The sequence below is a fragment of the Mixophyes fleayi genome, chromosome 1 (genome assembly GCF_038048845.1).
Source record: "Mixophyes fleayi isolate aMixFle1 chromosome 1, aMixFle1.hap1, whole genome shotgun sequence".
Taxonomy (NCBI): Eukaryota; Metazoa; Chordata; class Amphibia; order Anura; family Limnodynastidae; genus Mixophyes; species Mixophyes fleayi.
This window is the reverse complement of record NC_134402.1, coordinates 68,900,309-68,926,131: the sequence shown is the minus strand read 5'-3', so window position 1 is coordinate 68,926,131 and position 25,823 is coordinate 68,900,309. Positions and strand designations below refer to the sequence as shown.

Here is a 25,823-nt window from a genome sequence, read left to right as displayed (position 1 = left end):
ATATTTTACTAGCTGAAGTATTGGGCATGCCTGGGATTAAATCTTCAATCTATCATGTTTTCAATGAGTTGGGATTAACTGTCAATTTTTTTAAAATAATTAGTAGCTTAGCAGTCTTCCAACACACGCATTAGGTGGCAGTCCAGTGTCGTTTTTGTTTTTATATTAAATGTCATCCAAATCCATTCAGTGTAAGGTCCAGAACAGGCTCCCGGGTCAAAGTTCTGCCCAGTGTACACCAACGGGAGGTATGTCTGGCACCTCGACCCCTAGAATATCTTCTGGTATCCAACATTACCAGTCTGTGAAGTTTTCGTCCAAATTCATCCAGTGGAAGGCTCAGAACAGGCTCCTCGGGTCAAAGTACTGCTGACCGGGACCCTAACCCCCTAGAACCTGGCCAGGATCCATCTGGACCACCTTGCATTGGTTTCCGAATGCATAACCGGACAGACAAACAAACAAAAAGATGAATTTGATATATTATCATATGTCGCAGAATTACACTATTGGTATTTTTCATTTTTTTAATTTTTTTTGTGCTACATGTTTATTGAGCTGGACTGAATATATGGAAAATAAGAAGATATAGAGATCTTGTCACCACATTTGAAATAAGTATATTATATATTTTTCATATTTTGAGGACAAAGAGTTTAGACAGCGTTTGGTTCACTTTGTTAATTTTTTTATTCAATATCTCATTTTGTCATTTGATAAGCAAGATCAACTTGTTATTTACTTGAAAATACTTATTTTATGACTTAATTTGTTACACACTAGTTGGCTGGCCCAAGCACAAGCTAATCAAATGGTTTCAGCTTTAAACTCTCCTCATTAAATATATGAATGTATAGTCATGAGGAAAATGAGGTAGCCAATACTCCAGTTAGTCTTACACCTTATCTCCCTTTTCTCTTCTTTATCTTTGCTCACACACACTGTTCTTAATTGTTATTTGATTTTCTTTACCAAAAACATCAGGTACAGCTGAGTTTCTTTTTCATCTTCTGGGATTTTCTTAGTTTTGCATTAGCCTGTAGGAGCTTACCATAGCTGTTAACATTCAGAATGGTTGTGCGGACTAGCCCCACATATACTCTATCTTGTTTCCATTTCATTATTATGTTTAATGAGGTTTTACCCCTTAAGAGTTGGGGTTTTTTGCCAGATGGTCTGGTTTCTTTTTATGCCTCTTCCCATAGTTTCCTCCCAATCACCCCAATCTCAGTACTCATCACCAGAGAAGTTTACTATTTTTCTAAGAATTGTACTGGTTCTTGTATCCAGACATTTGATTAAGGGGTATATTTACTATGGAGAGCCGCCGATTTGAGGCACTTTGAAGTAATTTTCTGAAACTGCACTTTTATTAAAGATAAAGCCCAAAGCCATTTGAAGAAAATTACTTCAGTGCGCTGGGAATCAGTGGTTCTATGGAATCGCCGCATAGCAAATATACCCCCTCAGGATGAGTTTTACTAATGTGTGGTATGGCAACTATGAGATTTATTAGAAATCAAACCGCCATCTTGATTTTTTCAAATGGAAACTATACAAACTGTTAGATTTTTTAAGTCAAACTGTCAGAAATAAAGCAGTTTTTTTAGTCAGAACAAAAAAAAAACACAATAATTTAAGTATTTTTTAGGGAGACAACACAATTATGGGGAAAATAATAATAATAATATGAATTCATTATTTTATTAAGGACCTAATATTAATGTATTATTTTATTATGGGGCAAATATGGGGGCAATACTCATAACTTATCTTTTTTGATGATGGGGGCAACATTTATAGTAATTACCATCAGGTAATCTGTATAATACACAGGAGGGAGACAGAGAGAGAACAAATAAATCAACAATACTTCAAATGTGAGTGATATTAAAAATATTTAACATCACTTAACAAATGATTTATCTTTTCGTTTTTTTAGATTGTAGTTCACTCAGGTGGCCCATGCTTTGGTATCTACTATGGCTGTGCAGACACTTCTTCTAGGAGTTGTACCCGCTGATACAGATGTTGCTGGTGTGCTGCCAGCACTATCATCTATCAAAGATGAGGCAAGTGTTTGGCATGATAGTAAATCATGCTACAATTGTGAAACTACTCTAACACGAATGCCATTCAGTTCCCTTAAATTCGCTCTGGCACAATTCTATTTTGGGCATTTGTTTGTAGGCTCTGGTATCTTAAGCCACATTTTACGTGGGCATTAATTTACCTCATCTGCCAATTTTGGGCATCCATACACTCTCTCTCCTTTTTATAATTGTGATGATATCAGGATATTAGGGTTTAAGCCCACTAGCTGACCCTAGTATCTATGGGTTCTCAGATGATACAGGCAAGGAATAGATGGAAGATACAACAGTATCTTTATTATTGAAATGCAAAAACACAGCTGTAAAAACAATAGCATGAACACAAATGAAATATGTTTTAAACAACATACAGAATGTTCTCACAAGAGTTCCAAAAGCATCCCAGAGTTAATAATATAGCATCAGCTATAAAGTTCAATAGAAATTACCTAGCTGGGTCAAGTTTTAAAGTTCCCAGTCCTAGCAGTAGTTCCTATACTTTGCATGGGGGTGCAGAGTTCCAGTGAGCTACAGCAGATTGGCTTCTGGCAAAGCTGTAAATATGCGTTCATCTCTGCTGTGCTTCTGCTTCTCCCAGTCATACTGATATGATTCTCCTAGCCTATTTGTAGATACAACTCTCCCAACAGAGCTGGGAATCTTGTCTCTTGCCTTAATGATCCCAGCTGCATGGCCACAAGCTCTCATTCAGAGTGAAGATAGTCTGAACCCCAGTCAACCTGCTCTTGCAGGCACATCAGGAGGACAGACACATATGCAGCCCCCGATGGAGCAGAGCTTTCTCCAAGGCAGAATGTTCCCTACAAGTTCCAGGTGCTTCAGACTTCCTGCTCTCATGGTGGAAGGGGGCGGTTGGCCAGAAAACAGGTCAGCTGGCATTTTATAATCCAACTGAGACACGTGCAGCCTTAGTCCATCAATTCAAGCTTTAGGTGGTGTTTTAATGGTTCCATATATTCCAAACAATGGAATTAACAAAAGTCCATATAAATGGAAATTATATAACAAGGACTATCTTTGTTCAGATGTAGTTTTTTTGTCCATTGTGACTGATCGGGAGTGGTAACTGTAGACCCATCTCATCACAATAATCATCAGCAGATTTTTCCGAATCCATATCCATGACATGGAGTGTAATTATTGTGTCATCTCCCTCTGGCAGTGTTATGACAGGTTTAATACATGAATGTATGCTTTCTCAAAAGCAATTTCACATAACTCCCCTTTTTACCAAGCTATTTTGTTAAATTTACTTAAGTTGCACAGGGACATATTGTTTAGGAGGGGATTTTAATTTAATCATTGATCTGCAATTAGACAAATTGGCTCTGTGGCCCTCTAACCCACCAATAGTCCACTGCTAGGTATTCTAAGAATTTAGCTTATCTACTCAATTTGCACAATTTATTTGACACATGGCGAGTAATACATTTCATTGCTAAGACATTATGTATTACTCATTTCCACATGAAATGTATTTATGCACTGGCATGTTTTTTGTAGACTCAGTACTCACAATTACTGAGGCAGGGATTACCCCCCTTTCTTGCACTGATCAACCAGTCTTTTTGTTTTCCTTTTTGATGTGGCAGCTCATCCCCATGACAGTTTAATTGGAATCCTAATGGATCTCTTCATCGTAATTTAACCATCACACAAGAAATTGGATCAACTATCAAGATCTTTGATTTTACCTGTAAGGGCTTAGAATCCTGGGCCCAGGTATTTTTGAATTTTTTTGCTGTACAGTGCTCTCCAGTGCTACTGCTGTGTTCTGAACTGTGGCCATTCCAGCAGTGCCACCGTTAACATCATTCTCCAGCAGTAGCAAGTGCACTTGGCTCTTGGCCTTATAAGGCTGCTTCTCACAACCATCAGTGTGGCTTATTGGTTTTGTGTCAGAGTTCTGTCCTCTTGCTAAAATATGTTTGTTTCATCTGTGTTCTGGATTGTCTTATGCTATATGTTTGCAACTTTGCCTAACATTGTATTCTGAATTAGATTATGCAATTTGACTGCAATTTTACCTATCACTGTGTTCTGGATTAGATTTTACTATATGACTACTATTTACTTATGTTTGGACTACATTATGTGCCTACTGCTTTACTTAACAATATGTTTGGACTTAACCATACCATATGTCTGCTGCTTTACTTAACATTGCACTAAGACCATGTTGCATGCCTGCCATTTTACTGGACATAATATTTGAATTTAATCACGCAATGTGCTTGCTGCTTCACTGCTAAAATGGTGCTTGGACTTACCGTGCCAAGACATCTGGAAAACTTATTGTTAATGATTTTTTTTAATCTCAAGTTTATTGTGTCTTCATATTGTAATTTTGTTGTGTGGTGGGTTTTGCTGTGGATACTACTATTACATTCAGTCCTGGGGGGCGGCTGAGTACCGGTGAGCAGGTATAGTTCTATGGGAAAGGTTGTTCTTACAGGTGAATATTGCAATTAGTTGGTTCCAGTAATCTATTTCAGAGCAGACTACCCATGGCCTTACATTAACTCTTTACGGGATACTTCATTGTCAATGTGGTTGGTAGCCATTAGTGACACGATTCAAGGAACCTTAATTAGTCTTGGGTCAAATCTAGTGAAAAAAGTGTACTAGGATTTCTTCTCTGGAAAAGCAATTAGACACTTTGCTTTCTAAAATCTGCCTATCACCTGAAATCTTAAACATAAAAAAGGCTGTTCACATTAAAAAAGTGCAGCAATGTTTTTTTCTGAAAATCAGATACTTTACTAGCTAATAAACTGAGACAGAATCAATCTCTGAACTTTTTCCAGTCTATCTAGATTAAGAAAGTTTCACTTATTTATGACCCTGTAAGGTAGTCTTTGAGTTCAGCAAGATGTTTTCTTCTCTTTTATTCCTTTTTCTACAACCTTCTTGGAACCACTAAATCATCTGAGAATTTGGTAGAGACAATAGATTCTCATTTGAACTCTACTAACCTCCAAAAGTGGATACAGCAAATTCTCATAATGCTGTTTATGAGGATGGCATGTTTCTTACAATAACAAACCCATTCACTCCATTACCTAATCTTCATGAGGAATTAAACAATATACTGCCTTGCCAGGTTACAAAATACACACAGAGAAAATTGAAGAATTGTTTTTATTGCCTTGTGAGGGCCTATGTCTGTAACATGACACATAGGACTCCCCTTTCCTGTCAACAGGACAATAATATGGGTATGTGTAAGAGCTGTTTTTCACCAGATTTATCAATTGAGATTTTCAGTTTGACTTTGATCAAATTATTGATATGAGCTGCATGGTGGCAAAGTTTCATGTATTTCGTCTGTCTGAGAACATCTACACACCCGCATACACTGACACCTATCCATGCTGGTTACAGTGATGGTCAACAACTGCATATCATTTCCACTAATTTTAGTTCTTTTTCCAGCTTTTGTACAGTTCTTTATGTAGAATTTCACAGCTAACCAATTTCAATCTTTCCATGCTGATGGTTCAGCCATGATGCAGGCGACGCAATCATGTTTTACGTGCACCCGGCATGTTTGGAGAAACTTGATCATGTGCTTCTCCATAGCTTCGATGTCATCTCTGTCCCACATTTTTCTTTGCACTTCTTTACAACCTGAAAAAAAGCAGAGGGGCCTATTGCAAATCTTCAAAAACAGAGTAGGCAAAATGCTTTTGCATAACAAAACTGTGTACTACACTGACCTGTGGAAACCTTGGATGGGCAACTGTTACAGGGGATTGCTCATCATCCAACCTGTCATTCTGTAGCTGGACCGGTTCTAAAAAAACAGATATGTAAATCACAAAGGTAGAAGTTAAAACCATACATCAGATAACAGATTTCCAACTTACCGTCTAGATCAATATCCATCTCTTCCAAATCCTTGCCTTTGAATTCAGCCAGTCTACTACTCTTGAAAGCCTTTAAAAACTTGCTGATCTAGGCAAGTTAAAGGGTACCTTCTGGGAGGCGGTAATACTGCCGGTGCACAGTGATGTCATGTCCAGGAAAGTCTGCCAATTGATCCAATTCTGTGTCATTTCGGGTTGAGGTCCTTTGAAAGAGGGGCAACATGCTTTTGAAGCGGTTGGGGATTTTCAGTCCGACACTCTCTGCAAACAGGCATATGCAATCTGAGCCTCTGAAATGTGACAAGGCAGCTGGTCTAGCAAACATATAGATATTTTTGTGTAACCAATTGACATTCGGAATGCTTCTCTACAAGAATTCCATTGAGCTTTGTATTGTTGGTGTCAACAGGATTGAGACTTTTCTCCCTGATTTTCCATGGATTTTCAATCTGAATGAAGTGCCATCATAATTTCTTCTCAAGCTCGGAAAGCACTAGAGCAACATCTTTGTGGAGATCCAAAATATCTCTTTAATGGAATGTAGTCAACAGCATCTTGGAAGCTTCCCCTTCCCTACTTCGATTGACCAAGATCCCCGGTGCCAGAGTGACCAGTGCAAGAAATCTTCAGTTAAGCTTAGGGTGGGTGTTTAGATTACTTTGGTTTGCTTATTTTTTTCTCAATGAGATACAAGTGTACCTTTTTCACATCTTCTGTGAAAGTTAAGAGCTGAGGCATGTTCCACTTTTTGAAAGCAGCAAATGAGATCAACTCATTCTAGCTTGCCTCATGGATCTTCCTGAAATTGTGTGCATTTTCAATCACAGCAGTACAGCCCTCCATCATTGCTCGGCACTCCACAATGCTCAATATCTTTTGCAAGCCGTGCCTGACTTTCAGTGCCCTTGAGGGTGTCTTTAATGTACCAGCTACCAGCTTGACCACTTTTACTACATGCAGAAAGTTTAATGGGATGGTAAAGTCTTCTATCCTTTCCAAAGGGTTAGCAATTCTGGCAGGTAACAGTAGCCTTCCTTTTCTCAAGCCTTCTGACAGATGTACTCATATTTGCCAACATTTGAATTGAACCAGTTGAAGAGATGCTGCCCCATCTGCATGATGCATCGGCCATTTTTGACTGTGACTCAAATTTAATCTGGGGTCATGTTGCTCAGGAGCTTCCAAAAGTAACACTGATGTCAGATAAAACAGACTGAGCTTAAGCACACAGAGACTGGACTTTGGCTTTGTTGCCCCTTTGGTTTAGCTTACATAACATCATTTGCTTCCACAGGGGTTTTTTTGCAAACAAGTTTTGGCAAACTGCACAGTGCATAAAGCCTTCCGCAGCCATCTCTTTGTCTGTAAGTTTGCATGGAATCAGAATTCCGTGTTTTGTCCTTATCACCTCAGCGTTGTGTACAGAGTTGCTTCTATTCCAAAGATGTGCAAATTGATTGCACCTTTCTTCCGAGTGCTTAGGAAATTTCACAGCCCATGCTACTTCAGTCTCACTATGAAGAACATGCTGGATATGCAGGCTTTTATTGAGAGGGGCTTCTCAGAGTACTGGGAAACCGGTGGTAATGGTTAATACGACACCCACTTGCCCTACAAAAAAAAGACAATAGTGTTAAAAAAACTATGTGACTAGGTGTCCGGCAGTACTGTTTCTTGTCATCGCAACTTGGATTCCTTTAAATTTAAAGCGGCAATGTCAAGCCACTGCAGGTTAAGTGTTTAAACACTTGACCCGCCATTGCCACTTTAAGTTTAAAGGAATCCAGGTCACAATGACAAGAAACTGTACTGCCGGACAGCTCTTCATTAGAAATGACTTGCGGTCAGCATTGTGGTGCATCGCTTAGCTGCGGAGTCGTTGTAAAGGTAAGTCTATCAATAGTCACATAGTTTTGTAACACTTTGGTCTTTTTTTTGTAGGGCAAGTGATTGTCGGGTTTTTTGCTACTGAAAAACCGTACCCCACCCCAGGGAAACTGTTTTTTTTTTTTTTTTAAAAAAAAAAAAGATAAATCCCAACAATATTTTTATTAAAGTTTTTCAGTTATGGTGGTACAAAAAGTAAAAAAAAAAGGGAAAGGAAAAGGGACAGACCACAATGGAAATGTGGGTACATAGTGAATAGAAAAACACAATAATATGCATGTTACACAAGCAGTTAAATCTCCTACTTCAAACAATCAGACAGTAGGCTTACTGCTTTTTGTTATATGCCATGCTGCCATCATTTTATTTGAAAACTGTTTGGATGGACATCGCATCATATTTTCAGCCTTCTGTGTTCAAAGCCCCATTGCCATCAAATCGAGAATCGTTATGCATAAAAAGTCTATCTGTGTTCCTTTGCTTTATTTCGTTGCCCTGCAATGGCACATTACTGCTACTATTGCTGGTATCTGAACCACTCTTCCCAGGGCCAGGGACATATTTCTCTCCACTGCTCTCCAGGCTATATTTGGAGCCATCACTGGGCTGTGTCATAATACACTGTCCCCACTTTCCTTCCAGCAGGAGGATATGACTGTCTCTTATTCCCATAACACGCTGGGACATGCCAGAATTTGATGCCGAGTATATTAGCATGGTTCCCTGCATTGATTAGCATTGGTAAGTTTTCTGGGGACCTCACTTTATATTTTAAGTGGCATCTCCATAAAATGTAAAATTTAAGTATTTATATTACCAAGTATTACCATCATTTATATCAGGCCAGATTCCCACTCATAATTGCAACTATTAAGAAATACCACACCTTGCAGAATACAATACTAATCCCCAGGACAGGCCAACATAAACATGGCAAGATTAATATCTTACTTATATTGCTTTACCTATCAGACCCTACTTTGTTTCAAGCTTCTTCAGCACTACACATTCTCAGTTCCTCTATTCCCAATTATGTCCTGGAATTAGATTAAATATCCTCCATAGGAGGCATAATGTCAGAAAATTACTTAGCATTGCAACTTGCCCAATGTGTTTCATTGCACTCTTCACCCGGTACAATGTTTGGCTGGCTAAGTGTTTTGCTCTTCTGTCCTTTTCTCACATCTTTAGCTCCCTTAGCATCAATGACCTCCCATTATTAGAAGCCATCCCTATTGCTGTTTTCTTTATCTATCTGTGACTATTCTAATAAATCTGTATGCTTTAGCCTCCGCTCCATCACAATTAATTCCAATTTAGGGCAATTCTAATTTTCCTTCTGGAAAACAGTCAATCTCCTTTGGCCTCTGGTTGGCAAACAGAGTTTTATTTTTGAATGATTTAGTTCCTTTGTAGTCTTTTGCTGCTTTTGCTGATATACAAATCACCCACTGGGTGGTTTTATTAATATCTACTGCTAAGATATTTATTTCCATCTTTGCTTCCTATCACAACAAGTAGTCCCTTGACCACACTTGAAGCTCTGTATTGGAGGCAAGCATCCTCCTGAAGATTCATTTTCACTATATACTTTAGTTACATGCACCCTTGTGTGTCTAGTAAAGATGAAGTGAAATGGAAAATACACTTAGAGAAATCACTTGACAGTAGGAATGTGTGGAGATTTGAGGAAACACAGCTAGTAGCTCAGTCTGCCTTACAATTAAAGATAATGCTTATAAGCTTTTTTTTCCAATGGTATTATGTCCCAATAAATCTGAACAGAATGTTCCCCTCCACATATGTTAAGTGTTGGAGAAGTTGTTCATCTGTAGGTTCCCTTTTGCACATATGGTGCGGCATCCAAAATAAAGGGGTTTTGGATTGAAATTAGAAATCTAATTTGTCAGTAATCAAAATAATTCAAATAGATGTGTTTCTGCTCTATCTTCCTGTTTCCTCCACTATCAACACAAGCTTATAAGACACTGCAGTTATATCTGCGGTCATTTAGAAGTCCCCCCAATCTCCCTCCCAGTACAGGGGCTAAGTAGAATACGGCATGTTTCCCAAATAGAGTATATATGACCTGCCTGCTGAAAAACTCCTCCATGTTATTTTGTAAGCATGTAAGTATGGGTACCTTGAGCCATTCAATTTCTTGCATTGGATAGTAACTTCTACTTAGGATTCATACCATCCCCTGCACCATCCTCCACTTTTTCCCCCAATACTTCCTTTCTTCCTTCCTCTCCAACTTGTTCTTTCCTGTTCTCTCCAACTTACCTACACCTAGAAATGGGTTCCCTTTAAGACTGATTAGTTGTGCAGTGACTTGTACTGTCATATGTTAACATATCATCCCTATTGTTTATTTTATCCAGTGGATTACATGTATGTAATTGTTTGTGAACCACTCAATAAAGACATTTCTAAAAAAGAAAAAGTAATATCTGTCCTACTTCACAGCAGTTGCAGATGTTAACACACATACTAAATTATGTATGCAGAAAGGACTGGTCATGGTGAGATGAAATGTTATTGATATTGTGGTTTATTAAAATAAACTAAATAATGGCTAACTACTAGAAGAGATGAAACTTTTCTAGAAAAATAGTATGTCCAAGACAAATGTCACCAGCATTTTTTTTGCCTATAACAACTATCACTTCCTGGATTCAAAATAACTCATTATGTAATTGTAGTTAATAGTTATTAAGGCAATTTTTACTAAACTGTTTTGTGAAAGCAGAACTCTACTACAACAATTCAGTGCAAGACCAATTATATTAATACCTCTATACAATATTCCTTTTGGTTGATTACTTCATTCTGGCATGTTGTATTGCCAACAAATCATCAGTAGGTATTTGCCTTGAATTTCCAACACAAAAGCTGTGAATGTCAGTGATCTATGTAAAAACACTGTCCTCATAAAAAAACTCAATAACTTTACTATACCATTTTCATCTTCTGGTTAGCATGCTTGCCAAGGTCCGGCAGTAATGCATTCAATCAGGTGCTGTCTTTCATAATTTACCTTTCTAGTAACATAACTGGAAGCTCTAAGCAAAGTTGATGATGTGTAGTGTTCAGAGAGAGCTAATGTGTTGCTGCTACTCACAAATAGCAGGGGTCCAAGTTTGGGTCTCTGGCAAAATTACTACTAAATGAAGGGAGGTAGTGTATAGTGTTCATTTTGGTTTATTCTTTGTTTTTGTAGTTTGTTGAAATTATAGATTTATATTGTATGCTGAACTACAGTATGTTTCCGATTCTTCACTTGTAGTGTTGTGTATACTTTCACAAGCACAATATATGCAGGACTTTACTTAAAACACTGCTGTTATCCTATGACACTATTTCAACAGAAAATATATAATTTTTAGCAAATTAATGGCATCTCCATAAAATGTAAAATGTAGGTATGTATATTACTATATTAACATACAATTAAATACATTAGTTTGTTTGCTATATTATATACATTGTAGTGTTATTATAGTGTTCTAGAAAATCACGGTTAAGATAATGATTAGAAGTTCCCCTGAGAAAGGGAAAAGCAACAATCTATTCAGTCCAGTAGACATCCATCAGATTCAAAACACTGTGTAATAGTTACCAAAGTTCTGAGAATCATTGACATTGTTAGTGTGAAACTGTCACCAAGGGGACAATGATTTGTGCCTTTTTATTACAATAAACATGAAAGTCATGAATTTCCTTTGAGGCTACATCATTGACAGTCAATTATCTGTTCAAAATAGAAATTACATTTATCAAGATGAATCGTTCAATAACGATGTACTTCAAAGATGTTTAAAGGAAAGATTAAATTAAATTCATTAAAAGTTAGCTGTGGGTTTATAAAAAAAAAAGGGAAAAAGAAAAAACATCTTTAATGTTATATTTGAATATACATTGAAACGCATATGGTCATTTATACAAAGTAAACTCTGCATGATGTGTAGCTCTGATACATCATATTGGAATGCATGCACATGATGACCTTTCTGTTTTATATATGTTTTTGATCCTACTCATTAAATAGATTTATAAACCATGAACACATTGCATTTCTTCTTATTGTAGTTCTAAATCTTATCAATAATAATGGATATTTAAAGAACTATAGTAAGTATGGACCTGATTCATTAAGAAAGGAAAGCAAAAAAATGAGTAACGTTGAACCTTGGCAACACCATGTTGCAATGCAAGGAGTGAAAATGAGTTTATTTTTTTGCACATAAGGAAAATATTGACTATTTTTTCATGCAGCACACAAATACTTGATAGCTTTATTTTTACACTGACATTAAAAGTTGATCTAGGACATGCTCTACCCCAATTATAAATCTGTTCTCACATTTTAAATTTACCTCCCCCTCCAACACAACATGGTTTTGCTAAGGTTTATAGTTACTTATTTTTTTGCTTTACTTTCCTCAATGAATTAGGCCCTATATCCTTTAGTAAGTATATCCACAGTGGACGTATATCCACATGTTTCTCAAATTAAATTAAGCCAATGAGAATGTATGCAGTTACATATTTCAAAGTGCTATAAAATATACATATATTTAATTTAAATAAGTATTATGTAAATGTACAACTGTACAAGGTATAAATGTATAATTGTCTATAAGCTTGTTTCTCTTCTTATCTTCTTTGGTGCCAAAGCCCCATATACTCCATTTCTTGACACTAATTTTAAAGGATAGTTCCACCATTGTAGTGAAACATTTGAAGTGTTCCCCACACCTACTTTCTCACTGAATTATGAAAGGTTTTCTCTTCAGACCCCTTCTTCTGTGCTGTTCATGTCCATGATTATATCAGGCCCCCAAAGGGTGGTATTTGTACGTAGGCTGAAGGCAAAACCCTATGGTGGCCCTGTCTCTTGCTCTTGTGATTGTGCTGCTTCAAGCTGCTTACATTTGAGGTCCCAGTAACAATAATAATTGCATTACGACCATAGTTTCAGCTGCATGATGAAGCAAAATTAAAGGTGCAGGAAGCAGGGCATAGGTAAGGCCCTGCTTGATGCTTACTTGTGCATTGAAGCCTCCTTTGGCAGCCCAATATATACATTAGCAGCAATATGCCAGCATGGGGAATGCCTTAATTAAAGTAAGGATGAGCAAAGGGGGTTAGGTTTGTAATTTTCACTATAATGGTGTGTGAGGAATGCAAGATGAATAGCATGCACAATAAAGGTTACTTTACTGGCTAATTGTTACTCCCATCCACATTGTGTATTGTATATAATTAGGGAGCATTAACTAAGAAGTGTGCATAATATTAGGTTGAAGTTAAGCTTGTAAATTTGTTACTGAATAAATTATCTTCATACACATGAAGAGTTGGAGGAGGAAATAATTCCACAAAGCATATTTGACATTAATACTGCATATTCTTTAAAATGTGTTTTTGTAATTTGTCACCTTTTTAGCTTGTATTCGAACCTATCCTGTCTAGCGAAATGTCAACATCAGAGACCACATAAAACTCCACAACTATTATAATATGCATTTGAGAAAAAAATAATGAAATAATCAGGGTAATAAGACTGTAATTTCATTAACAATAGAATGGAATTTAATATTGCACACAATGGTCCTGATTCATTAAGGAACATAAATGCTAATGCCGTATTTTGAGTAAAATCACTCTGCGCATACCCAGAAACAAATCATACATCAGAGAACACAGCAATGTCCAATTCATCTTCAAGCAGAAAGGATCTTTAATATAGCCTATGATTTCAGGAGCGGAATGTGGAGGGAAATGAGTATATGCAAGTAGTCAATGTACAGTAAGGGTGTGCCAAGCTCGACCACATGCACTAGTGTCAGATTCAAGCTTTGGACATCTCAAAGGTAAGTGTTTTTCTGTCGCATCTCTTACACCAGCTACAGATCTGGCGATTACTAGTGATGACTATCGCGTATGAATTTTTTATATGTATACTATTACCAGGTGACATTAATCGAATAGTTTTATTTTTTTCTGTACAGTCTTTTGGAACTTTATATTACACATATTTATTAAATATATCCTGCAGTGTATTGTCTTTTAGAGCAGAGCAGATCTAGACCTATAGTCATCAACATATCTTTGCATCTCCTTTTTGAATATGGATGTATGCCCGATTCATGTGCATTTTCTAAAAAAATACACATAATACATTCATTTGGTTGCCTTAATAAATCAGGCCCAATATGTTTTAGCAATCTAGAACACAGCTGCAATGTCAATCGCAATTTTTTAAATGCTGCATATAGACATCTCCTGTGACATGTATTTTCTATTGAAGTTTTTCATACAAAATAATTATTAACAATATTAATACAACTACAATATACAATCATAAATTTACAATAAAAAACTCATAATTAACCAGATTGGAAAAGAAAAATAATAATTAAAAAAAAAGACTGTTAGGGTCATCTGAATGTTTGCTGGGTTTCCAAAGCATATATTCTGTTAAACAGAGCCATATCAATGACGGTGACTTCCATTTGAAAACTTTGTAAAACTTAAGTTTCGTGATTATGAAAAACAATAGTCAATTCTGATGTCTATTTAGTTGAGGGATGGTGCTACTTAGTGAGCAACTTGAGTGGTGGTAGGGAGGAAACTGGAAGACTTTATAAACACCATGGAATATGTTTACCAAATGTGAAGCTGAGGACTTATTTATTGGACAGCCATGGAAATTCTGTCAATAGTCTTTGCTAATTTTCTTGCCATAAATGAGAAATCTTGAGTAATTTTAGTGACTAACCATTTTACCTAATATTGAACTAGTAGCACACTATAATCACAAATATGGTTGATGAGATAGAATCACCTAGCTCTGTTCCTAAAAAAAAATCCCACTTTCAGCATCTCCTCATATTAGATACATCTGTGTGTATGATATAAGACCCCAGAAACCCTATAGATTTTACATATTGTTTTAATATCATAAACTCTTTTTTAAAGTATTGTCCTTCCACATTTCTAAAATCATACGTTTATATAAGAATCAAGATGATTCTGGTGAAGGATAACTATTTGTTGCAGTAGGCCAAAATAAAGCTTGTTCTTGGACTACTACATGTTTCACAAATAAATGAAAGTGTAAGTCAATGGGTCTAAGCAATGTATAATGAGTAATATTTAATTTTATATAAGTAATGGGTAAATAAACCTGAAAATAATATTATTATCAATATTAATAATAATAATAATAATAATAATAATAATAATAAAAACAACAACAGTTTGCTTACTATTGCAATTCTCAATGGATACAGTAAGCTAATATTTTAATTTGTCTTATTTTAAGCTAGCACACAACTCACAAAATCTAAGAAAGCTAAATATAACTGATTTGTATTGCCTAAAACAAGTATGTGGTATGTGTCAAGGTGTCAAGTTTTTAAAATACAACATTCTTGATGGTGCCTAATTCAATCACTCATGAATCAATATGCTAGTAAATGCATAATATGGAATGGATGGCTGTATAGTCTTTAAATCATTGCTATTAGTATTTTTATCAACTTAATTTGAGTATAATTTAATGTGAACTAATGAAATCCACTGGAATATAAATGTTATGAAAATGTAATCCCCACTGAAAATTCTGTTTATAGCGTAAGTTTGCTTTTAAAAAAGGCAATCTAGTTATTTTAAAGGGAAAGAGCACCTTCAGAGAATTATACTGTCTAGGCAGATTTATTAATTTGTTCTCTGTTTGATATAGCAACAGATTTACTGTAGGAGTATAGTTTTATGCAATGCACAGATCAGAGAATAAACAAATTTGCCCATTGACGCAATATAATGCTTTCATTAAAGATGGACTTTTAGAGCATCACTGTTAATTTAAGATTTTTTTTTCTTGTATCATTTACTTTCCTGACTGACAGAAAGATGGAGGTCATATATCAGGGACATCTACTGAATCAATTAAATTGTGGATCACTATTATCATTATTAAGGTAAACCTAATGAACAGTCTTTAGTTTGTTTTCCCTAAATAATGTGCTGTTCTTACATAATGGGAAAATGCTGGATCAGGTAAAGCTTGGAGTTCTATTCTTCAACAAAAACCATTGTGGGGCCCTCTACATGATAAGTACACTTTCCCATTCACTTTCACCATATTGCACCAACTCCTCTGTTTTTATTCTTCTAAATATTTTTTCACTTTGTTATTTAATAATTTACTATTCTCCATTTGGAAACACATTGCTGCATTAAAAAAGTGATCATTAGCTACTGCTAAAGATCGATGCACCACAGAGCCCATTGTTATATATTCAGTAAGCCAGAATCCACAGCATATACCAGCATGGCAGCTTCCTGGTTCTGCACCGTCCAGGTAAATAGGGTCTCAACAAACATGTCCAAGATCTAGGAGCCAGCTCCAAACTCAACAGCTGCCATATGGTGCAACAAAAATGATACTGAATCATGTCTGTTCCCTCATACAATGTGCTGAACAATGCCTTGTGCAAAATACATAAAATTGAGACTTACCTGCTGCCAAGTATATCCTATTGAGACATAGCTTATATCAAGACTAGTATGCATACAGTCCTATTTAGTGCCACACCTAATATACAGAACAATATCTGGTGCCAAGTGTAATATGTACATCAATAGCTAGTGGCCAGGCTAATGCAGACCCACATCTTGCGACTAGGCTATTATGCATGGCCATATTTAGTATCCAAGCTTAAAAAAATCACTTTATATGCTTTAATTCTAAAAATTATATTTGACTCCAATACTTTCAAGTTTAACTTACTTTTAATATAGGCATTGGTATGTTGCCTTAACACAAAACAATTGCTCAATAATAATTACAATGATTTTATGCACTAATAAATATACATGGGTTAAACATTGGGCATTTTAATCTGCCTCCACAGGAACCACAAATTAAGCTGAGAATTTTGTTTCCAATTAGATTCTAAAATTGTTTCAACAAATGGAAAAAAGGAACATTGTTACAAAGGTTACTGAAGTCATTTATCTCCCAGGCAGAATGAAATTAATGTTATTTTCCCTCCACTATTTAGGCATTTAATCTGCTATTATACAATACAAAGAAATACAATGGTAAAATGTACTTCTGGTCATTTTAAGCTGTGTTTCCAAGGTAATATTTAAAATTATATATTTAAGGAGCACTTATGTGAAAAAAAAGTTGATTGTGACTGAAGTTTGGCAATTTTAGAATTAATTAAACTTTATGTTTACTTAGAATTACCATTTACACATTATTTAAAAAAAGCAAATGCTGAAATGTACATATCTTATGTCTATTATAAATGTACATATCTTATGACTATACAATAATAAAAAACTTGTAAATGACTATTGTGCTGTCTTCTTTATTGTACATCCCCCATGTGACATTATAATCCAGCTTTTCAAAGTTAGCATTACAAATACATCAAATAGTAGGATTCTGGAATACTATGTCATAAACGTGCTCTGTATGATGCCCTTTATATGTACAGGTATTCCTCAATGCTCAAATGTTGCCATTACAGAACAAAATTAAATTGATGATGATTCTTGTCGCATTTCTGGAAAGGTCAAGTAGATTGTTTAAGTGAATGAAATGTCATTAGTTGAAATGTTACACATCACTATCTTTATGATTAAGATGTAACATTGCCATGATATTACAGGATCTCTCTCAGTCACCTGCTCCTCAGATCAGAAGGTGATTGTGGCTTTGAGTAGATAGCAAGCAGCCACAGCACTGCCTGGTCGGAAAGAGCAAGTGTACTTGCCTTTTGCCTCATCGTGATTTACGTTTCCTATTCCAGATATGTAATTTGTAAATATTGTTGTTATTCATGATTATAAGTATCTTTCAGGTATATGGTGAAGGAAATGTTTCCATCATGGCATTTACTGTAAGTATAGTATAAGGGCTTATGTAAAGCTAATGCTATGTTTGTTTTATACTTGAAAGTGAAAAGCTGCTAGAATTACTGTGCTAAATATGTGTATATCACTTAAAATTGAAGCTTAATCAGGAAAATACATTGGAAGAATTAACACTACATCATTCTACCTTCCATGTTGTTTGGTGGTAAAACACTTAATTATCAAATAATACATTGAAATGCATGTTGAACATGTGTATGTGTTAATAGCATATATTTTTTTAAAGGACACACAAAAACAAACATAAATATATGTTATGTTATCACTAAAATTGTGACTTTAAAATATCTTTCCAGAACATAAAACTACTATTCATCGTTGTATTTAATCATTAAATAAAAATGTATATTTACGGCTGTGGGGATTATGTAATGATATAGGCAAGTAAATAACATCAAATCAGATATCTACTTCCACTAGACCTGAAAAGGCTAAATTATGATTGTTTATTTTAGGTTACTGTACTTGTGCACATTTGTATCTGTATAAAATCTCTCAATGTGTTAAATCAGAGAGGAACTGTTATGAAACATGACAATTTAAATCCACTCCACAAATAACAGCAACATTGAGTACATTCAGTTTCGCACTTATAGAATACTGTTGAACCTGTCTTATCTTCATATTGTAGTCAAAAGTATTATGTATGCCTGCATGAAAAGGAGGAGAAAAATGTAAACAAAACATAAATTAAATTAAAAATACTGAAATAAAATATATATTTAATACAAATGAGTATCATGCCATCCTGCCTGACCAAACATAGATATTCTTTCTGTTTTATGAAGTATGTGCCTTTAGAAAACTATGATTTGGAGATTATTTTAGATTTATTTTATTTAGTGATTTAAAATACATTGGGTTATATTATTTTAAAATGTAGATATTTTACTTTGCCAAATTGAAAATGTTTTGCAATTCACCTATGTCTGGACAGAAACAGTGAAATTAGTAAAAATATGTTAACTTTCAAAGAGAGGTGAATGGCTGATAGCTGATGAATAATGGAATTATGCTTCAACAATATGTGATGAAAAGGATAATATGACAAATTGGCTCAATTATATGTATATACAAGTATCTCTGCTGCAACAGGGGTTGCTGACTTATAAATGAGAATATAGAGTTATTTTTTAGCGATTTATGATGAAAAGATGCCAACAAATTCCCTCATGTTTGCCAACAGAAGATATAATATATAATGTGACTAATTTAATTAGAAACATGGTTTTATAGTGGTACAGTATTAACAGTAAATATATAACTTCTCCTAAAGTATTTTTGCAGATAGTTTTCTCTGTATGTCATTTGTTTTGTAATTATAACTGTCCAACTGAACTGCTTTAAAAAGTGCTGGAACTTCTAAATAAATCATAATAATATTTTAGCAGACCATCAAACACTCCATTAGATAAGCTGGTATAAAAAGCTTTCAAGACTTTGTAACTGTCTGCTTGAAATGTATTGAAATACAGTTCTTATTAACTTGACTTCCCAAGTATGCATTACATCCAATATTAATTGGAACCTGATTAAATTGGTTCAGCAACATAATGTCTTTAGTTTGAATAGTTAAAAGCATTTGCTATTGTTCTATGCTGAAAGAATGTGAATACATTGAATACCTTGAGCTTGATTTACTGTAAAATTATAATGCTATAGAAATGTCAGTGCACATCCTACTTTAAATGAAGATATGCAAAGTCCATGTAAATAAATATGCAAAATAATAATCTCTATGCTATGTTCATAGCATGTATTAATCACATTTTTAGGATTATACTTAATTTGTTTTAAAGTTTTCAGGTCACAATCATGTACCATGATTTCTATATTAGTTCTATGGAAATTTCGTGTGACTGGCTATGTCAAGATATACTCCATTACAGAGGAAGGGTGTGAGCTACTCCCCCCCAGCTACCCCCCCCAACAACACCACTGCCTCCCCCACCCACACACACACACGCACACATACACACACACACACACACACACACACACACACACAATAAAAAATAGCTTAATTTATTTGCAGTACATACAAAGTTATGACCAGTTACCCTATAAATAGCATTTTGTGAGAGACTCATCCTTTTGGAAAAGAGAAGAAATTTTCATTCACCTTTCAGAACAATTGACATAGGCTATCTAGACTCTTCAGTTTCAGTGTAATTGTAAAATAGTAAAACAAACAGTAAAGCTGGAACTATGCAAAAAAATATTTATAGGTTCTAGATGGGATTTTAAGGTTAAGAGGTTGTATAAATTAATACAATGTAGTCATTTAACTCTGGATTGGTAATCTTCTATATATGTTAACGAATATATTGCATATTGTACTGTATATGTATAATAAATCTGACAGCTTTAATAATAATTATCTCTATATATCATGTTATCTAAAATTTGCTGGTGCTAGTATGGTGTCTAAATGAAAGGTTAGTGATATTATTTCCTAAAAACTGTTCATATTTGTTCATATCTGACTATGTACGGAACCAGTTTTTAAGACAACTTGCTAATGTATCATAATGGACTATATTTTGTGTAGTGCTGCTCGTACATATAATAAGTGTATTTCACAGAGCAGTTTGCATAGATAAACCCACTTGAATGATCACCTGGTATTTCTGTAACGTGGAACAGTTAATGATAACTTGTAAGAGGAAAACAACATAAGCAGATGTGAATATTCTTCATGAAATGACATGATACATTAAAATTTATTTAACTAGTATATAAAAAAAGAGGCCCAGGACTGTGATTTAAACTTTCTTTATTCTACTACTTATAACAATTTAAAATGTATCGATTTAATCACATTTTATTTAATTAAAATGTCCTCTATCCATGTAGTGGTGAAGTGAATCAGTGTTTTATTACCAAGACAAATCAATGACAAATTTTATTAAAATATGTTGTCTGTATGTTAATAATTGACATCAGATTGCATTAGAAAGTGCTTATGGTACTCTGATGCTACTTAAACCCCCAATTAGAAAACTGCAGTGACAAGCTATTATGGGCATGACTGGAACATTGCAGCCTAAAGTTTTCTTGAGAAACTCAACACGTTTTAGGACAACGAGCTTCATTATTTTTTAGTGATGTTTTGAGATCATAGCAGAAGGGGCTGTGAAGAAACTCCTCAACACCCACAGAGGGGCTTATTTTGTTTTACCCTGGTCCCAAACATGGCATGCCCATCACCCCAGGTGTGTTTTTATTACTTTGATGTCTTTTGAAACTCTATTTATTTTTTTTACCCATGATCTAATGAATGTATTTATATTCATCTGCTACTTATATCCTTAAATTGACATCTTGGAGACAGGTAAATTGTCTTCTAGGATGTACATAGCTGTTTCTGCTAGGACATGCGCTGATTCTACTACAGACATTGACACCACTGCACTAAGGACCCAAGAATCTAGTCTTCAGCATTACGACTGAGAATAATTATTATGCTATCCCCCATTTCAAGCAATTGACTCTGGCCGCTCAGAGCACTCTGTGGGGTCCGGTGAGTGCTCCCTCCACTAGGCTGGAGGCTAATTATTATAATATTGTGTTTTAATATTTTTACACTGCAGTGTCCAGCTTCAGCAACTGGTCAGCATACATTAGTAAGAGGTACAGTAATAAATCAATTTAGATTTCAATATTTTCTGTTCACATTCATTCTTACAAGAAATTATAAGACTAAACCTGTGAGATAAGATGAATAATTTTTGACGTTGTGGAAAGAAAATAATCTTTGCTTGCAAATAAGCTTCCAGTTAATACCCTTGAAATCTTTGCCTGTGTTATACAAATGTAGATGAGGCACGGACCAAAGGTTTCAATTTAACTACATTATCATTTAAATTCAATTTCTTAGTAACGTGGTACATTCTAAGAAAACAAGGAATATAAGACATTGGTAAACTTATAGCAGTGCCTTTATGCAAACAAAGCAAAACATTGTATTTGCTTACAACATTAATCCCAACATTAATAATTACCAAATCATTTTAATTTTAATAAACATTTCTACCACTAATAGTGTGTGTCCAATTAAATAGAAATAATATTTGAATAAAATCTTCCTCCATTTACTATTTTAAATTATCAACAAAATGCCTCATGAAAAATTAAAATTACTAAAAACCTGCTTAATAGTTTATCAACTTGGACCATGGATAGTGAATCAAGAAAGTTATTTCACATGCATTTTATATTATCGATGGCCCCATATCTTTAGCCACAGCTCCTACACTACAGCATATCCCCATAGTGTGTTAGTCCTGTTTCCATAGCAATGGTCACATGCTCCACCACAATTAGTCATGAGCAGTGATCCAGTTTTATTACAGGCAAAGGAGGCCCTCATTTATGATTGGAGTTTAGTGTAAACATTTCTTACATTTTGAAAAAATATATAAACCTTGATAAAGGGGGGTCCATGCCTCACTGAAACCTCAATTTACTAAAAACGCTGGGCCTGATTCATTGAGGAAAGTAAGGCAAAAAAATGAGTAATTTTTCTCTTGGACTAACCATGTTACAATGCAAGGGGTGCAAATGAGTTTATTATTTTGCATATAAGATAAATAGTGTTTGTTTTTTCATGTAGCACATAAAAACTTGATAGCTTTATTTTTACACTGAAATTTAATGTTGATCTAGAACATGCCCTAGCCCAACTATAAATGTGCCAAAACATTTTAAATTTGCTTCCCCTTCAATGCAACATGGTTTTGCCAAGGTTAGGTTCAAAGTTACTCATGTTTTGCTTTACTTTCCTTAATGATTCAGGGCCACTATGTTTCATTTTATTTTGTACTGTGAATGCTACCATCAATCCCGTGATTTGGGATTTTGTATAATACTTCTAAAGGCTGCATGTATAAATATAATATGGAGCCTTAATAAATCTCTCAATCCTACCAAGCTTTGCACATGCTTTTCCATGCTGGTGTTTCAATGAGTCTTGTTGTTTGATTGTTTAATTACATTAGCTTTGCCCATTATGACTCTACCTTCTTTAGCTTATTGACTTCCGCTTCACTTTACCTCTCATAATTATAAGTTCACCCAACCCATTTGGGCTACCAATTTTGCCCTTGATATTATTATGTATCCCACTTAGCAATTGTGGCTTAGCAGCCCTTCTAGTCAACTGTGATTTTGAAGTGTATTTGTTAGTTTTTGGCCAATCTCATTGTCATATAGACATTACATCTGCTAAATGCCACAATGCATTTTATCTTATATTTATTTATAATATTTGCTTCTAGGTCATGGCACTCCTCCTTCCACCATTCAGATATTTTGTATTGTTTATGTTATATACACTGGCATGAGGATGGTCCTAACTCTAAACAGTGAGAGTCACATACTGTTCAATATTTTTAACTTGAGAGCAAAACTTTCCAGAAGATACCCAAAACCTCCAGCAGGCATTGGACGGTTTATGTGGACCCCCACCAAAATACTGTTGCTAGGAATGGAAGGAATTAATAAAGTGGGAACTTCCTTTAAGGATGCTGTAAGCTTCGAGAGTTTGTGAGAGTGTATCTGATAAAGAAGAAGTTTTTTATTGACACTAAAATTGGGATAATGGAGATGGGTAATAAGGGGCTTTGGCTTAGGCCTCAGTGAAAAGGCAGGTTTGAAGTAGAGATGTTCACTGACCCTGTGTTTTGGTTTTGGATCTGGGATAACTTAGTGTTTTGGTTTTGGTTTTGGATCCAGATGTTTTTTTTCCCCTAAAATCACATAATTTGGCTCTTTTCTATCCCTACATTATTATTCACCTCAATAACATTAATTTCCAATATTTTCCAGTCAAGTGACTGCTACCCCTTCTGTTTCTGTATGAGCAATGGCACTGAGCAATGGCAATGGAGACTGGAGAGTGACAAGAACACTGCTATCCCTGTTTCTGTGTGAGCAATGACACTGAGCAATGTCACTGGAGAATGGAGAGTGACAAGAACACTGCTACCCCTGTTTCTGTGTAAGCAATGGCACTGGTTCTCCTGGGGAAGGAGGGACTTATTGAATCCAAAACCCGCGAGATCCGACAACGCAATGAAGACATTTTGCCTCGATTCAGATCCGAGGACGCTCGGAGATACCGAGCCGGCTCGCGAGCCTAGTCAGATCCCCTAAGTTCGAGTGGGCTCGGTCTTCAGAAAACCAAGCCTGAGCATCTCTAGTTTAAAGTAAGTGCTTGAAGCTGTAAATTTAAATGATGGACGACTTCTGTCACATAGACATAAACCTTCATGTCAACTCTGTGACAATGAGGAGCAAAAATTAACAGGAGAGATACTGAATAGTGTTATGGAAGTAAGACAATGTAGAAAGTTGAATGATCAGAGATTCCTTTATGAAAAGCAAAACATAGAGGAATTTATCATAAAGAAATCTTAGTGACTCCATGCAGGTCAGATGGCTCCACCCCATTTATATCTTTCAAGGGGGTTGTTATACTCTTTCAGTCTATTGACATGTGGAATGTACAGTATTTGTCATAATTAGCTTGGGCAGAACTAATAGTTCTGTATTATTAGAAAACAACAATATGTACATAGACACAAAAGGCCTGTGTTAAGTCTATTTTACACTCAAGCAACAACAACAAAATTGATAACAGCACATTTGTTTCCCCAGGGAATCAATGTAAAGCTACAGCATAACTCATATTTGTATTATATTTTCATTTATTCACATTTTTTCTTTTAACCTTTATAAAAGAAAAATAAATAGCTTGTCTGTTCATTTACCTGCTTTTAGTTCAACTTGTGACATGTAACCATGTAAGCATGTAATCCCTTTTTGTGTGTTTTTTATAGCACAGCAAAACACTTAATTACATTCTACATTCATGAGTTCATTTCTGCAAAGTCAGGTAAATCATGGCTATTTGAATTTTAACATAATGTCAAAGTTATACCTTGTTGATTTATTTTTATTCATTACTTATCATATTTAAATAACTCTTTAAGAAGGTGATACGCAATTTTAAATCTACATAAAAATACTATTAATGTCAAAAGCCATTCAAAATATCTTTAGAGTTATTAGGGATGAAAGTGCAACATTCATTATACGATAAGTACAAATGTACATACATTTTTCTCATGACTACACAGGTCCCTCCACTGCTAACATAATATCTAATATTATTCTATCTTGCTAACCAGCTATTTTAATTGCTAAAGCTCAACACTGATGTTAGAGAGAGCAAATATAGTTTCGTTACTGACTCTTTCCAACCAGAGATAACCGTTGCATTGACCATACAATGTATTTAAGAAGAAAATGTCAAGGCTACCAGCTATAATAAATAGCTTACAGAACTAGTAGCAGAGGTCTTCACCAATAGCAGCCGCCTGTAGAGCTTGATATGCTCACAGGTACTCAGATGCCCCCATGTCTTAAACTCAATGTAGTGCAAGCTTATGAGTAACTCTGCAGCACGGAAGTAGGAGGTAATGATGTTCAGGAACAAGCCAGGGTCCAAGGGCAGGAGCAAGCACAGTGGTCAAGTTCAGGCAAAGATCAGGGCTGGCAGCAAACGAGGGTATACGAGTCACAAGCAAAAGTCAGGGCCACAAGCAAATATTCAGAAGTCCAGGAAAACAAGCCAAAGGTCATACATAGAACAATCCAAGAATCAGCACAACAGGACAGAAGCAGGTCAGCAGCCAGGAACTGAACACTATAACTGGCAGGGATGCTAAACTCTCCCTGCCTTAAATACATAGATGGTCCAATAATGAGTCAGGAATCCCCACAGCTGATCAGCCTCAGGAGGCTGCTAATTAAATTGTTAATTAATACATGTTGTGCAAGCACCCGGAGTCCCCCTTATGCCAGCATAGCGCCCTGACCGTTTGTCTTAACAACAGCCGGGACGAAACCGGATGTGACTTCCCGGTCATCATAGCGACAGTCAGGATAGAGCCAGGGGAACACAGCAAGTGGCTGTTAATAGGGGCAT

General features: G+C 35.4%; 1 protein-coding gene across 2 annotated transcripts in view; it reads left to right on the top strand.

The window, feature by feature from the left end:
• Window positions 1-25,823, top strand: part of SGCZ (sarcoglycan zeta) — an 840,489-nt gene that overhangs the window by 366,200 nt on the left and 448,466 nt on the right. The window lies entirely within an intron of this gene.